The 17,510-nt window shown below is 41.8% G+C and overlaps 1 protein-coding gene and 1 long non-coding RNA gene across 6 annotated transcripts in view; one reads left to right on the top strand and one right to left on the bottom strand.

Annotated features, from left to right (window-relative positions):
- Nucleotides 1-17,510, top strand: part of SHLD1 (shieldin complex subunit 1) — an 81,486-nt gene that overhangs the window by 23,104 nt on the left and 40,872 nt on the right. The gene's annotated exons all lie outside the window — the stretch shown is intronic.
- The window catches only part of LOC145723828 (uncharacterized), a 55,606-nt gene continuing 44,721 nt past the window's right edge, over nt 6,626-17,510 (bottom strand). Inside the window, exons 4-6 of the long non-coding RNA XR_014149151.1 lie at nt 8,396-8,505; nt 7,764-7,855; nt 6,626-6,733 (exon numbers count right to left, since the gene is read on the bottom strand). This is a non-coding gene — a long non-coding RNA (uncharacterized LOC145723828). The remainder of the gene's footprint in view (nt 6,734-7,763; nt 7,856-8,395; nt 8,506-17,510) is intronic.

Below are 17,510 nucleotides of genomic sequence, written 5' to 3' on the forward strand. Positions count from 1 at the left end.
TTGTAGAGACACACATAAATGAGTACAGGGAAAACTGGAGAAATCCGGATTTATCCTTGCCAGTATTCCATAGTTTGAAGTACATGGGGGGAAAGTGGATAAAGGTTCACAATATTTGTCTGCTTTGGTCCGTAGCACTGCATGCAAGTCTTAATGAACTCAGTAAAACTTTCAACTAAAAAATCTGTAGGGCATCAAAAAGATCCTGGCCCTTTTTCTTTTCTTTTCTTTCTTTATTTTTTTCAAGTTTATTTATTTTTTAGTAATCTTTACCCCCAGCATGGGGCTCGAACTCATGACCCTGAGATCAAAAGTCGCATGCTCCTCCGACTGAGCCAGCCAGGCGCCCCAGGCCCTTTTTCTTTTAAGTGCTTATGAGATCACCTTTTCCTTGTTTTCCTTTGCTTCCTTGTGTTTCTCTGAAATAATCTTTTCTCTGAAACAACTTTAAAGATCATTACACAAATAAACAGTTCCCTATCTTTGATCGTTTTCATTGTTTCTGAGGCTTTGCTGTAAAGGGCTGTGTTCAACATCCTTCTGATTAAGCCCTTGTATTTATCTTAAATTATTCTTCAAGCTAAATTTCTATAAGAAAAATTGCTCTATCACATTAAAACTTTTTTGGCACATATTACTAGTTTGTCCTCCAGAAAATGGATGAAAATCATTTTTTCCAAGACTCTTCTCAACACTAATATTATAATTTTTGAAACTCTGCTTATTGTATCATAGGGAAAAACGATTTCAGTGTAAAGAAATATTGTGTTTTCTTGGACACTTTCTTTTGTATGGATTGCCTTTTTTCTATTGGAATTGTAACCTTACTAATTCATAAGAGTACTTTATACTTCAAGAATACTAAATCTTTAGCATTTTTTACAAAAATTTTTCCCAGTTTTGCCTTTTAATTTTTATACACTCTGATTGAAATATTTGTTTTCTCTAAAATGACCAAAGTAGGGCGCCTGGGTGGCTCAGTTGGTTAAGTGACTCCCTTCAGCTCAGGTCATGATCCCAGAGTCTTGGGATCGAGTCCCGCATCGGGCTCCCTGCTCAGCGGGGAGTCTGCTTCTCCCTCTGACCCTCTCCCCTCTCGTGCTCTCTCTCTCTCAAATAAATAAGTAAAATAAAAAAAAATAATAAAGTGACCAAAGCAATGTGTACTTTAAAAAAAAGTAAAATACGTAGATCAAAAGGAAGCAAAAAGAGAACATTCTCTATTCTCACCCTCCCTTTCTCCTTCCTAGTGGTAACCAATAGCACTGTGTATATTTTTAGGGGGTGTACTATAAATATATCTATCTCTGTGGTGTAAACTGTGTATGTAAATGTATGTATTTTAGTACAATTGATTATGCGTAGCTTTTAACCTGTCAAAAGTTCAGGAAAGAAAACAAGTAAAACCAATGAATCTGGGGGTGCCGGGTGGCTCAATCATTAAGCATCTGCCTTTGGCTCAGGTCATGATCCCAGGGTCCTGGGATCAAGCCCCGCATCTGGCTCCTTGCTCAGCGGGGAGCCTGCTTCTCCCTCTCCCACTCCCCCTGCTTGTGTTCCTTCTCTCACTGTGTCTCTCTGTCAAATAAATAAATAAAATCTTAAAAAAAAACCCAATGAATCCCTGAAGTAGTAATTAGTAAGAGTTTATCGTACACACACTAAAAAGCCAGTTTGCAAACTGGGAGTGCTCAAACCGAAACATGGAACAAGGCTCAGAGGTATATTGTTACAAAGCAGCTTATGTAGTCCTTGCAGTAATTGGTTACAATGTTAGAATTTTCTTAAAGGTAAAGGAATTGGTGAGTGGTTACCGCCAATCAATTTGGGGGAACAATTTAAGTTTTGCTTATGATTTTCAGAGGCATAAGCAAGAAGTGACCCAGGTCAAGTTAACCTCTCTTATCTCGCAAAATAAACTGAATTAAGCTTTGCTTGTGTGATTAACTGGTTGTGTCCTCTCAGTGAACTTTCAAGTCTGGGCTCTGTGTTTGATTTTAGCACGCCAGAAATCTCTAACAAAAACGTATTGTTCGGCAACTTGCCTTTTAAAATTCCCCATTCTATCACAACCATCCTTTAGATGTTAATATCTCCACCAGTTTAAGGTGTTCTGGAGTACAAATACACTATCGTCTTTTTAACTTTCCCCCTATTAGTGGTCCTTAGTTTGTCTCCCAGTTTTGGCTACTATAAGGAAATGTGGTTTTTTTTGTTGTTGTACAGAGATTTTAGATTCTTATATAGTTAATGTTATCAATCAATGCTTCTGCTTTGGTGCAATATTTAGAAATTCATTATAACACCCGAGATTATATGAATAGGAATCTCCTGGCAATTTTACAGTTTTAATTTTTTTTTTCTACTTTGAAATGTGTATCTTGGTGTAAGGTGTGAGGCAGGGTGATAGCTTTATTATTTTCCCAATGGGAGTCAGTTGTCTTAATGCTATTTATTTATTTGCTTGTTTATTTTTAATAAAGATTTTATTTATTTGACAGAGAGCATGTCCAAGAGCACAATCGGGGGAAAGGGAGAAGCAGGCTCCCTGCTGAGCAGGGAGCCAGATGTGGGACTCGATCCCAGGACCCTGGAATCATGACCCGGGCACCCCTATTTATTTATCTACCTATTTATTTTAAAGATTTACTTACTTGAGAGCGAGAAAGAGTGTGGGGGGGAGGGGCATAGGGAGAGAATCTCAGACTGCACCGAGCAGGGAACCCCACGCCAGGCTTGATTCCAGGACCCATGAGATTGGGACCTGAGCCAAAACCAAGAGTCAGAAGCTCAACCAACTGAGCCACCGAGGCACCCCTTAATGCTATTGATTTAATTCTATCATTTCCCTCTGGTTTTAAGTGTTGCCCTCACTTAAAAAAAAAAAAAATCACATCTACATTCTTATTTTTGGCTTTAGAGCCAGACTAGTTTGGGTTTGACCTTGATTCTGACCTTGGGCGAGTTGCTACACTTCGCCTTGTTCAATTTCCTCATCTGTAGAATGAAATTGATGATATTGCGTGCTTCCTAGGTTGTCATGATGATTGAGTGAGGCACCGGAGCTTAGAACACTTAGTAAAGGCAAGCGGTCATTACCACTGCTGCTGTTGCAGCTGGTAGAGCCCCTGCAGGTGTTTCTAGACTTCATTACTTGCTGAACTCCTTTCAGGAAGAGACTAAAACTTCTCATCCTTCATGTTGCTCAATACTGGGCAAAAACATGATTTGTACTGGCACAGAGCCTTTACAGGGAGGTTATTCTAATACTGACCCAAAGTATCCATAGAATTACTTCCTAGCATTTGCTATTGCTATAAATGTTTTCTCCTAACTTTGGGTATAATTTTAGGCAAATAATCTAATCCTATTCTCATATAATCTCTTCATTGCAAATGTGTATGTCAGCAGATGCCTTCTCATTTGCAAAGTGCTTTGATTTGTATTTGAAGATGCCTTCCATGCAGTCTCCACAAATCACCTTATGATGAAGGATCCTAATTAACTTGAGGTGGTTTTAAGCAAAGCCACGTTTGGGAGAATGTATCCTATGGCGTTTTTTGTTTTGTTTTTTAAGATTTTTTTTTTTTTTAAGATTTTATTTCTTTATTTGACAGAGAGAGAGCCAGTGAGAGAGGGAACACAAGCAGGGGGAGTGGGAGAGGGAGAAGCAGGCTTCCCGCTGAGCAGGGAGCCTGATGCAGGGTTCCATCCCAGCACCCTGGGATCATGACCTGAGCCGAAGGCAGACGCTTAACAACTGAGCCACCCAGGCGCCCCTTGGAGGGAACATTTTTATAACTGTTTATTACTAGACCTTGAGAATTTTCTTATTGTGAGTACTTTCAGAATTACCTGTAGAGTTTTTAAATTATTTTTTTAAATTGCCCTGTTGGCCATAGTTATTATTAATGTTATTAATATATTATTAATGAAGTATAGATAAATAGTCATAATAAGAAACAGGCAATTGCTCAATTATGATTTAAGGTGGTGCCAGTGGAATTTTTCCTTTTATGCTACAACTGAGAAGTGCCCTACAGTTTCCCACTGCTTTATCTCTGCCTATAAATTCTCAGCTAATTCCCTAAATTTGAATCTGAATTACTTTGTGAAGATGAGAAGATCATTGGTCTTTGTGGCCAAGTCTGTGGTTAATTGTGCCTTCTTCCTTCAAAGAATGAGTTGATTGAAATACGTTGTCTCTCAAATAGGTACCTCATGAATATGGATTACGTGGTAACTTCCTACAGCTTCAAGACAATAGCAACCTGAGCAAAAATAGGAATTAGCAAGATTCAGAAATTGGGAAAAACAAATTAGGAATTATCTACATAATACTGTTAAGGAGAATTTTTTTTAAAAAGATTTTATTTATTGAAAGAGAGAGAGAGAGCAGGAGGAGCAGAGGGAGAGAGACAAGCAGACTGTGCTGAGTGCAGAGCCCCACTCGAGGCTCAATCCCATGACCCTGAGATCATGACCTGAGCCGAAATCAAGAGTTGGACTCTTAACAGCCTGAGCCACCCATAAGTGAGAATTTTTTTTATGCATTCAGGTGAATTTTGTGGGGTCAGCATGAACCAATAATATCAGATAATCCTACTTTACTTATTTTATACAGTGAACACAGTTGTCTAACATTTCCACACATTCATATTGCTGTCTATTTAATGCTGTTTATTCATCCAGTAAGTACTGAGTAAGTGCGTGCTCTGTATTAAATGCTGTGCTTGCTGTTGGCGATCCAGCTACCTTACAGAATGGTTGAAAGGAAATGTCTTTCCTACTGTTAGAGTGTTGCCACAACACTTGTCCCTAGCTGCAGCCTTTATGTCCGTCTAGATAGAATCTTCCTACTTGGGATCGATTTCCTGATTTCATCTACTGAGGAGGGGCCGTGGCATTCACCCATGTGGTGGACACTCAGTAAACACGTGCAGGGTGTCAGGGCATGGGAGGTGAGCTGAAGGATACTTGGTTTCTGCCACTAGCAGATTGTAAACCCACATATCACTTTCCAAATAGTAACTCAACCTTCAGCAGGCATGGGAAGTTGAAGTTGTTCATAACTAGCCAGGAAACTAAGAAGGATATTGAATGTCTTTCAGCATATTAAGAAACATAAAAAAGGGGCGCCTGGGTGGCTCAGTCGTTAAGCATCTGCCTTCGGCTCAGGTCATGATCCCAGGGTCCTGGGATCGAGTCCCACATTGGGCTCCCTGCTCGGCAGGAAGCCTGCTTCTCCCTCTCCCACTCCCCCTGCTTGTGTTCCTGCTCTTGCTATCTCTCTCTCTCTGTCAAATAAATAAATAAAATCTTTAAAAAACAGAAACATAAAAAAGAATGAAATACTGCCATTTGCAATGACATGGATGGAGCTAGGGAGAATTATGCTAAGCAAACTAAGTCAGTCCGAGAAAGACACATACCCCATGATTTCGCTCATGTGTGGAATTTAAGAAACAAAACAAACGAACAAAGAAAAGAAAGAGGGAAACAAACAGATTCTTAATTATAGAGAACAAACAGAGTTACCAGAAGGGAAGGGACAGTGGGGAGGGGTGAAACAGGTGAGGGGGATTAAGAGTACAGTTATCATGATGAGCACTGAGTAATGGATAGACTGCCGAACACTGTATTGTACACCTGAAACTAATACAGCATTGTACATTAATTATACTGGAATTTAAAAAAGAAAGAACTGGGAAGGAAAAAACAGAGCTCTGGATTCTGTTTTTTGCTTAAAGTAACAAGAGGAAGCTTTCTTGCATTGAACAATGTGTGATGTGATTTACAAAAATTTTAAACTCCTTTTTCTCATGAAAGAAGGAAGTAGAAGAGAGGGAAGGAGAGAGTGTAAAGGAAAGAGGGAAAGATAAGTATGCTTATTTTTCAAGGCCCTTTCAAGGACTAAGGACAATGTGTGTAAAGTACCCAGCACTGTGTTCACACACACTAGGTGCACTAGTAATAGGATCCTCCATGATGATGATCATGTAAAATTGTATGTTCCAGGAACAGTATTTGACTGAAGGCATATCTACACTTATTTAAGAAGTCACATTATAATGACTTTGCTACTCATGAACATACAATGACTTGATTTCACTGACCTCTCTGGAATTACACCCTCCTGGCCATGCAATCCTAGACTCTGCCATTGTTATAGACCTCTCTGCTCACGATCTCCTGTCCTATTGCTTGGACTCCATGCATGTCACATATGTACATTTGGACCTGAGGTTGTGTTTGGGTTATCTTTTGCAGCCTGACTCCTCCAAAACGTAGTGATTTGAAACAACAATCATTTTATTTTCTCTCACAGTTTTTTGGGTTGACTTGATTCAGCTGGGTGGTGCTTATGCTCCGTGGGATATTGGCTGGAGCTGCAGTCCCCTGGGAGCTTGAATTGTCTGAAATGAAGTTCAAGATCTTATTCACATTGCTGACAGTTGATGCTAGCCATCAGCCAGAAGTTCAGCGGGGCTGTCCACTGGAACACCTACGTGGGACCTCTTTGTGCCCACATGACTCCGGCTTCTAACAGCATGGCGGCTGAGTTCTAAAGGGAGAGTTCCTAGAGGGAGAATCCCAAGCGTGAGCCTTCCAAGAGAAGAGAAGTAGAAACTGTTAGTCTTCTTAAAGGCTTGCCTCACTTATGTTGTATTCTGTAGGTCAAAGCAGTCACAGACCAGCTCAGATTCAAGGGGATGAAGGAATTGACTCCACTCTTGATGCAGGAATGGCATATGCATACAGGGAGAGAAGTTAATGAGGGACCATCTTACTATAGGGTAAATACTACCTTCCTTTAAATTTGTCTTAACTGAGTCTAAGTCTTTTAAAAGGACACTCACAGGCTCGAGGTTCATGCCCTGGAAGTAATACTGGAAAAGGTGGTGAGCTATCATTCACCTAACCATTGGAACCCAGACTGATTTGTCTTGGATCCAGTTGGGTGGCACTAGGACAACACTTGTGTCGGTATATAAACATGACGCTAACTAATCTTTTATGAAAGAAAATTGACATCCAATTCTGTGGGAGAAGGTTTAGGTCTGTGTGTGATGATAGCTAGTGCAGTGATTCTCAGCTGAAGATGATTTGTTCTCCAGGGGGTGTTTGGCAATGTCTAGTGGCGTTTTTGGTCATCACATCTGGGGTGCAGGCCAGTGCTACTGGTATCTGGTGAATAGAAGCCAGATGATAGTAGGCATCCTACATAGGACAGCCATCTCTCACAACAAAGAATTTTCTGGCCCCAAATGTCAGTAGTCCTGAGGCTGAGAAACCCTGAACTGGAGCAAAGAGGCTTCCTAGATTGCCTTGTTCGTTCATATAGAATGCATTGCTTTTTATACCCTAAGACATCATTTGTGCCTTTCATCTTACAAAGAAATTTTTTATCTATATATTTCCAGATTCAAATTGTGAGATTCTCTAAGGGTTCTCAAAGTCTGCAACTTTTTTTTTCTTAGTTTATTTATTTATTTTTTTAGTAATCTCTACACCCAACGTGGGGCTTGAACTCATAATGCCAAGATCAAGAGTTGCGTGCTTCTTCAACTGAGCCAGCCAGGTGCCCCACTACAACTTCCGTTGACTTTTGTATTTAAATAATTTATATACAGAGACTGGATCAAGGTGGCTGGTAATCCATACATCCCACCTTCTTTCTTTCATCTCAAACTTCAAGAAATTACAAGAAAAAACTATGTCTGTGTCCTCATTTTCCCTTGCAACTTCCTAGACCCACCTACCATGGCATGCTTTCCTCACCCTCTCAGCTTTGTGAGAGGCTGTCCCTGGTCATCCAGCTTTCCCATCGATGGGCTCTGTCTGCACTGGGTCTCTGGAGAAACAGAGGTTAGGAGTGTGTTCTGGAGTCAGATCGCCTGGGTCCGAATCTGCCAGCCACTCACTCTATGGCTTTGAGCAAGTTACTTAAATATTCTGGGCCTCCTTTGCAAAATTTGAATACTAGTGCTATGTCATAAGGCACTGTAGTGAGTAGTGAATGAGGAGATGAATGAGGAACAGCTCTTGAATGGTGCCTGGCCCTTTCTAATACCTGATCCGTGGTATGGATCATCATCGTTGCTGTCAACGCCACTTTCCTCCAAGCTCCGTCCCATCAGCTCCCAGGACTTCTCCCGGGAGGAGTCCCCATCTCTCTGTCCCACTTTTGCTGAGCTGGACGGTGGTCTTTTTTTGGATTGGTGTGTTTTGTTTTGAGTCAATTTCCCAATACCCCAGAGCCGCAGGATATTTGTAGGGCTGGCTTAGTGTCAGCTTATTTCTAGCTTTTAACCCACATTGCTTCAAAAAGCATTACGTGGCTTTGTGTCCTGGTTTCCTTCTCTGTGAAGCAGAAATAATGCCTTTTTCTTACCTTTTCCCAGGGGTTTCGATTTGCTTTCTTCCTTGTTTTTCTTCTTTGGCTCTGCCTTTATTTCATGCCAACCTGTCAACTTTTGTGTATCCTTAAAGCCACCTTCAGTCCTTGATGGGAAAAGGTACAGGTATAAATAAATAAAGAAGCACATAAATAAAATAAGGAGTAGTTATGAAAGCGCTGGAAGAAGGTCAAAGCATCAAACACACACAAGGCATTTTTAGCCGGAAAGCGTTATCTGTGGCGGAGATTGGAAAAATCCACTTTGTCGTTTTGTCGGTCAGACTTAGAAACGTTCAAATCATTGTCAACTTGACTTCATGTGATATTTACAGAAAATAGAATATAAGAAAAATGTGGAGGAGATACATTTGCTTCGGTCCTTTGAAGATCGAAGTTCTGAAATAGGCAGGAGAGCTAAGAATATGCTTTTTAAAACATGTGGCCTCAAGTTCTTAAAGGGAAAAATTAACATAGAGATGACAATAAATCTTGCATCGTCAGGAAGTGTTCACTGCAAAGGTCACACAAGAAAATGATTACAAAAGGAGTGAAATGTCTTCTCTAAATAGTAATCATGATCCCTGACATTTATCGAGTGTTTACTTGGGCTTATCCCAGTAAGCAAGGGGAGAGAGACTATTTTTATCCGCGTTGACAGTTGAGAAAACTGATGCGTGGCTAGGTTATTTCACCGAGGCCGTGGTGGAACTAAGCAGCTGATCTCCAGAGCTTAGTCAGCGATCACCACATGCCACATTGCTCCCCAGCTAACCAGGTGCTTCCTTCAAGCCACGGCCTTGTAATGCAGCAGGGCTTCTGGAGGTTAGTTCTAATGGTTACACAATCAAATTCTCTGTCATGCCTGCTACAGGCCAGGGCCAGTGCCAAGACAAAGTGAAATGGGTTACATTTTGCTCTGGCTCCCATCTGGCCTGATGACCAGCGCTGGCTGTTCCTTCTCACTGTCCCGGGCTTATTCCTGCCCTCTGCCCATACTCAGTCAGCCCCCAACACTTGCAACTCAAGAGGGGCTGTATTTTAATACAACATTCTTGAAGGCTTGAAGACATTTGTGCTTTACCATGGTTTGATTTCAGATCCCTTTGAGAATCTGATAGAGTAAAAAGCTTTCCCCAGGGGAGGGGAGAATGGGCTTCAAATGTGGCATGTGGTTTCAGGGGAACCCCTAGAAGCCTCGGCCTTGGATTTAACATTTAAAGGAATAAAACAAGAATAATAAGAGTAGGTGATGGTGGGCTTGCTATTGGGGTGTTGGGAGCCTGTCTCCTGCCTCAGTTGAAAGATCCTATGCTGGATCAATAAAATTAACGAGAGGGATGCCTGGGTGGCTCAGTCAGTTAAGTGTCTCACTCTTGATTTTGGCTCAGGTTATGATCTCAGGGTCCTGGGATTGAGCCCTGCATTGGGCTCTGCACTCAACGGGAAGTCTGCTTGAGATTCTCTCTTGTCTCCCTTTGCCCCCCACCTCTCAAATAAATAAAAGAATCTTTAAAAAAATAAATTTAAAAAATAAAATTAATGTGAAACATTAGCATAGAGCAAGAAAATAAATAACTAGTTTATACTGTCTCCTTTAGTGTTTTTTATGTAACAGTTCCTGCAGGCTAGTTTTGTTTGCTCAGGGTCTGTAATCTTTCTGTATCTTAGAGCTGATCTGTGGCTGCACAAGAACATGTCAAGCACAGCCTGGGGCACCTGGGTGGCTCAGTCGGTTGGGCGCCCGACTCTTGGGTTCTGCTCAGATAATGATCTCAGGGTCGTGGGATCGAGCCTTGGGCTCTGTGCTCAGCGTGGAGCCTGCATAAGATTCTCTTCTCCCTCTGCCCCTCCCTGCCATGCTCTCTTTCTAAAATAAAGAAATAAAATATATATTTTTTAAAGATTTTATTTATTTATTTGAGAGAGAGAGTGAGAGAGAGAAAGAGCACAAGAGGGGGGAGCGGGAGAGGGAGAAGCAGACTCCCTGCTGAGCAGGGAGCCCGATGCGGGACTCGATCCAGGGACTCCAGGATCATGACCTGAGCCGAAGGCAGTCGCTTAACCAACTGAGCCACCCAGGCGCCCAGAAATAAAATATTTTTTAAGAAAGAACATGTCAATCATGGCCTCACACAAGGTGTACCCCAAGAATTTCATGGCAGAAGTTATTGTGGTGCAGGTGTCCGTCCGTCCGCCATCCCTGTCACCCAGTCATATGTCCCAGTGCACTTGACACTCTGTGCCTGGCACAGGGACACATGCTGGTGCTCCTAGCGGGAATTTGCGTGAAGAAGCAGGATTTTTTTTTTTTTTAAGATTTTATTTATTTGAGAGAGAAAGAATGAGACAGAGAGAGCATGAGAGGGGGGAGGGTCAGAGGGAGAAGCAGACTCCCCGCCGAGCTGGGAGTCCGATGCTGGACTTGATCCCAGGACTCCAGGATCATGCCCTGAGCCGAAGGCAGTCGCTTAACCAACTGAGCCACCCAGGCGCCCAAGAAGCAGGATTTTATTCAGTTTTGCACAAGATGTTTCCTGTTGACTTTCGGAAAACAAGGTGTTCAAAGGCAGGAGAACAACAAAGAGCCCAAGAGATTGTACATATTCAAAGACTCCTTGGCAGTTGGTTTGCAGGAAAGAAGACTATGCGCTGGTGCTGGAATAAAGCCCAGGCCCCGTGCAGGGTATCTGGGTGGAGTCCAGGTGGCAGGAACCCAGGCAAGGCTCCAGTTATTAGCTGAGAGAAAAGCAACATCTTACAGCACGAACCCCGAATGCCCTTTTTCCCTCTAAGGAGACAGTATTGTCCCAACATAGGCAAGCTGCACCTTAATGCCTGACTTCTGGTCTACGGGTCATGAAGCTGCAGGGATAGGATGCTGTTTCCCCTTCTTACTCTTCTTTATCGATCAGTGTCCCAAACCCCCTTTTGGATTCTTTAAGAAATTAGGCTTTTCTATAGTAATACATTGTATCACTTTCTTTTTTATGTAATGTCTTTTTACTTTTTTTAAGATTTTATTTATTTACTTGACACAGAGAAATAGAGAGAGAGAGAGAGAGAGAGAGAGAGCACAAGCTGGGGGAGGGGCAGAAGGAGAGGGAGAAGCAGGCTCCCTGCCGAGCGGGAAGCCCGATGTGGGGCTTGATCCCAGGACCCCGGGATCATGACCTGAGCCGAAGGCAGATGTTTAACCAACTGAGCCACTCAGGTGCCCCTAATATCTCTTTAGAAACTGAGATATGATTAACATATAGCATTCTATTAGTTTCAGATGTACAACATAATCAGTATATGTATATATTACAAAATGATCACCACAAGAAGTCTAGTTAACAGCCATTCAGTTCCTTAAAAAAGAGGAAAAGGTAGATTATGTGGGACAGACAACAAAACAGGAATGTAAGTGCTTGAACTCTGCTAAATTTGTGATCAGACACAGGTGGGCCTAGCGTGGTAGGACTGATGGCTGGGCCTGGTGACCTCAGTTTCTCTGATGAATTTGGAGAAAGTACAGCCTTTTGGGGTTTGAAGGGCTTTAACACATTTTACTTGGTGTCCTTAGGTGTGTTAAAGAGCTTCCCCGAGCCTCAGTTTTTTCATCTGTTTTATGGGGATAATAATACTTCCCCAATGGAGTTGGGCACACAAAGGTGTCACAGATGACAGTCCCACCCCACAGTTTAAACTCTTCAGGCATCAGGCTCAATGGTCTGTAATGAATACACTTATGGATTGTATCTTCTTCCTCCCCGCTGAACATGAGAACATTTGCCTGTCTCTTTTTCTGCCATTCATATGTCCCATCCCTTATGATGGTTAAGGAGCACTGATCATTTCCTGTATTAGTGTGAGGAAGCAGATTCTCTGCAATAGATGCTGGGGTCCATTTCCACTCCTACCAGTCAGGCATGCAGTTTTGATAAGCAGCCTCCCAGGTGCTGAAGGAATTAGGCTTAGGCCGAAAAGAAACCAAACAGTAATCTCGACAGAAAGGGCACAGAGGCCCATGGTGTTGTCCCAGGGACTGCTGAGGTTCCTGGCATCTGCTTCTGACCATGGACAGGGAGATTCAGCATCTCCATGTCACTGCAGAATGATGGGAGAGTTGGTTTTCCTAGCCACCTGGACTGCCCACGATCTGCTGCTCAGACAAGGTCCCAGCATTCCTTATTACATTCCGTGTTTGTGATTTGGTGCGCCCAGGGGGTTTGAACTGAGGGACCTGGGGTGGGGGAAGGTGCAGAGTGGTGATTGTGATGGTTGCCACACATTGTTTCTTTCTGTTGCAAGACTTGCTTTTGGTGTCTGAGAGTAAGTGGTCTTGTAACCATTACCTGTAATCTTCTACCTTGAGTTCTCGCATTTGCTCCTGGACGCACTGGCTTAGGAATCAATGGGCTCGCAGCTGTGTGCCCCGACAGCGCCCCCTGCTTTCAGCTAGAGCCCCACAGCGCCGTGCCAGTCCTCAGCCAGCCTTGTCTCAAGTCCCTCTCCTGTGCGGGGCCAAGGGCAGCTCTTGGCCACATTTGATTGTGCTTGAATTGTGACTCAAAACTGGCACAGTGATATCATTGGTTTTTAAAAAAAAGATTGAAATCCACAAATATAATAGAAACTCCTAACTTCCGAAAATATTTCTGAAAATAATATCCATTTCTCTCTCTCTCTCTATAAAACACTGCATTATTCAAAGCCGTTTCATAAGTTAGAGTCCTATTTCTGTGGAATGTTCCCAATTTGGCAAGTCAAATGCCCTAGAATTATTTTAACATTGCTGGAAAAGAGGCACCCCTTAGACTTCCCTTTTGAGGATGTAGCCTTTCTTTGTCAGGCTTCAGGACTCATGCTCCCTAGAGGCCATTAGGGAATGAAGAGAATAAATCCAAACCATATCTTTCTTCTTGTCTTTGTGGGGAGGTCTCCACTTTGATATACGTATGATAGTTATGATACTTGTGAGGAAGGCAATAGTCATCCTTTTAAAAGAAAAAGCTGGGAAAATAAGTGGTACAGAAGGCACAAAATGAAACGTACAAGTCTGGTGTCTCCTCAGTGCTTCCTAGAGGTAATTGTAAATACCTTTTGTGTATCTTTCCAGATATTTCCCGTGCAACATTTCTGAGCATAAATATCTGTATAGCTATACATATACATACATACATATACACGTAGGTTGCACACACAGTGTGCATATCTCTTCTTTAGAAATACCAATGGGATTCTATTGGACATACCATTTTCTATTTTACTCTTTTCACTTAATGCTGTATCAGGGCATCTTGCCATGTTAGTACATGCAGATCTCATATTTTTAGTGGCTACGTACTATTCCGTTGTGTGGTTTGACCATAATTTATTTAACGTGATGTCTGTTGATGGATGCTGAGGTTGTTCACACTATTTTCCTCTCACAAATAATCTTGTAGTGGACTTCCTCATATCTATCTTACCCAGTGCATTTGGTGAATGCCTGTTCTCATTAGTCGTATCATACCTTAAGAACTATATTGCTGCATTTTAGATACAGGTTTCCTGTGCTATCCATAAGTAGAGTGTTCCTATGAAAGCTTTCGTAAAATGCAATAAAATGAAGAAGCAGTTACCATTAATTTATATGGAAAAATTTTTGAACATTCCCAGATTCCAAAAATAACCTCTTTTAAGCTTTCCTGACACCTTAGGACACACCTTGCTAACAGATGCATGGAATAAATTGAGGTAAAACACAGAGGCCCACAGACACAGTTCAAAGTTATGGTGGCTTGATGCAGAGATGCTGAGTGTAGGTCCCAGGAAGGAGCTTGGCAGGGCTGCTCTCACTTCTCAGGTACGAGCTGCCTCTCTAAGGGTTTGCTGCATAACGACCAGCGGATGCTATTTTAATATTTTAACTGGCTGAGCCACCCAGGTGCCCCTAGCAGAGAATATTTAAAATGAAGCCTTCAATAGTCACAGAAGATCTCCTTAAAAACGTACAAAAAACATATTTACAGATAGTGGAAGTGTTATAGAAGCCAGTTTAGTGAGGTTAATCTTATTATTTGCTAGGAATTATTTCATGGTAAAATATTTGTTTTGGAACACCAAATTAATACACCACAGGAATTAAGGGGGTGGCACTTTTTAACGAGTTGCCATAGTGGCCGATAAAGAGCTGTGGTACATATATCATGAGAACGTACTTCCAGAGGTGGAGCTAAAACAGAATAATTTCTCATACGAGGAGGTGAGAAATGTTGGGGGTGGATTTTTCTTTCTAAAACTGTGTTCATAAGTGATCACAATGACAGCTTTTAAAAAGTCATTATAGAACCAGATGCATGCCTAATAGAAGGGATCTGAATGTTCATGTTTGCACAAGAATAGACAACCCATTTCAATGAATTTAATGAATACTAACCCAATTTAATGAATGCTAACTGTTTAGAGTTCATCTAAATGGCATGAACAGATATGGCTCTCAAGTAGATCCTTAGATTTAGATTGATCCACTCTGAATTCGCAGTTAAATCCCTCTTTCCCTTTATAGGCACATCCATGCGGTCAGGTGTCTGATTAGCAGTGTCCATGGTCTTGCGTGAGGTGGGTCTCCAGTTCCCCACCTCAGCTTGCTCCTGGGTGGAGTGCCATTCTACCACCAAGAATGACTCAGTGCAGTTGGCCCTCGGCATCTAGCTACAGCCCCGGACAGGTTTTCTTCTAACTACCACTATCTCATGATAACTGCATCCATCCTCCCTCGTTTGTGTAGATAACTCAACCAGTGTTTCTCAACCAGGGGCAATTTTGCCCTCCTCACCCTAGGGACATTTGTCAAAGTTTGGATACATTTTTGGTTCCCTTTCTCTTCTTCCTTCTCCCTCTCCTCCTCTCCCGCCTTCTCCCTCCTCTCCTTCTTCTTTCTTGGGGACCAACATAGATGGGCCCACTTTCTGTTTTGTCAAGGAAAGACCTTAAAAACAGCTTATACCACTGACTCCACAAATCTACTCTCATTTCGTAAAAGAAAGCCTATTTTAATATGTAAAATAGAAAGAGGACCTAATCCCCAAATAAAGATCAGCCTTCTGTGGTTGCTGGTTTTCTCGGTTGGCCATGGACTGGTGAGAATTTCATCATGGCCTACCATGAGTCTAGAGGCCAGTACCTGGGACACTTTGATGGACATAGTGCATAAAGCACTCCTTCCGCTGCCCTGGTGCTTAAGGGGCAACTGGAAAATGGTAGTAAGATGATTAATAACCTACTGCTTAGAGATGATGCTGCCTGAAATTTAAGAGCCCTTTCTTCCATTTCTAAAAATTCTGGTATCTTTGAACAAGTGAATGGGTGGCCTCTTATAAGACAGCAAGGCTATTCTTTTCTGTGGATTACATTTCCTTTGGTGGAGAGATTTTTGTGAAGTTTGTGGATGATATTTTTAGTAGATTATAAGCTTCAAGCTCAGTGACGTTGTCTGTCTCTCTGCCTTTCAGGGTAAATGGTTACACTGATGAGAGGCAAGGTTGCCATATGCATCACACTGAGTTCTTTTTGGTTTTCTCCTTACTGTATTGGGTTGTTTGCCTGAACTCCTGATGACTGGATTCTTTAAAATGTAGTGGATGTTGTTTGTTCTTCCATTCAAGAAATGATTAATGAGCATGATAATGTGCTTGACACTGGGGAGACACGGTGAACGAAATAGGTGAAGACCTTGCCTTCAAGGAGCTTTAATTCTGGTTACTGCGGTCATGGCTAGAGGGGGTACAGAAGGGGTACAGAGACAACAAAACAAAAAATTAAATAATATATCAGCTGGTGCTATGGAAGAAGGGAATGCAATATAAGAGATGGTGTGATTTAAACACCATGGCCAGGAAAGGCCTCTCTGAGAAGTGACATGTGAATAGAGTCTAGAAGAATTTTAGTATTAATGGAGTAAATTAATAGATTTTTCTTTTGCTTGTAAACTTAATCATGTGATAAAGAGCTTCTGTACTTTTCTATGGACGGGAGAAAATGCAAATATTATAAAAGAGCAGCAGGAAGGGCGCCTGGGTGGCTCAGTTGGTTAAGCGACTGCCTTCGGTTCAGGTCATGATCCTGGAGTCCCAGGATCGAGTCCCGCATCGGGCTCCCTGCTCGGCAGGGAGCCTGCTTCTCCCTCTCACCCTCCCCCCTCTCATGTGCTCTGTCTCTCTCATTCTCTCTCTCAAATAAATAAAATCTTTAAAAAAAAAAAAAAGAGCAGCAGGAAGAAGAATCATGTATTTACAGCACTATTTCCTCAAATGATAAAGGCAAAGAGAAACAAACAAAAAGAACTGAGTTAAGTGGTTGTTTTGTATATCAAGAAATGAGCCAGCTTTTCTCAAAACACCTATTACTGCCTCTCTTCCATGGCATCCTGAGTATTGATCCAGAAAGCATCTGTAAAGGTGTTAAATATTTATAAACACTGGAAAAAGTAAATCTCATCTGTGAAATTGTATGGGACCCAAGAATCTTGAAGAAAAGTACTGAGCACTCAGTGGTGGTTTATTTAGGAATATCTGTATTTTTTGTGTTCAATGTTCCTGAATTTAAAATGCTTCTGAGCTCAGCCCTATGGAATGAAGTCTTTAACGTAATTCCAAAGTCAAAAAAAGATTAATGAGTTGTCTACTTTTAGCTGAATGTTTAACTTTTGAGTCTGAAATCGATAACATCTTTTTAAATAGAGTCTACATTTCCAAGATTACTTTTTTTAATGGCACACACCACCAGGGTCCCGGAAACAGACATCAAGAACTAGCTCTAGGGACGCCTGGGTGGCTTATCAGTTAAGCATCTGCCGTCTGTTCAGGTCATGATCTCAGGGTCCTGGGATCGGGTCCTGCATCAGGCTCTCTGCTCAGTGGGGAGCCTGCTTCTCCATCTGCCTCTCCCTCTCTCTTTGACAAATAAATAAATAAAATCTTTAAAAAAAAAAAAGAACTAGCTCTAATGAGTTGTATGGTGACAGATAGGAGCTACACTTGTGAGTATAGCATAAGGTAGAGAGTTCTGGAATCATTATGTTGTACACCTGAAACTCATGTAACATTGTGTGTCAACTATACTTCAAAAAAAAAAGAATTAGCTC

This window comes from Leptonychotes weddellii, chromosome 10 (assembly GCF_054177405.1).
Source record: "Leptonychotes weddellii isolate Sample4059 chromosome 10, ASM5417740v2, whole genome shotgun sequence".
Lineage (NCBI taxonomy): Eukaryota > Metazoa > Chordata > Mammalia > Carnivora > Phocidae > Leptonychotes > Leptonychotes weddellii.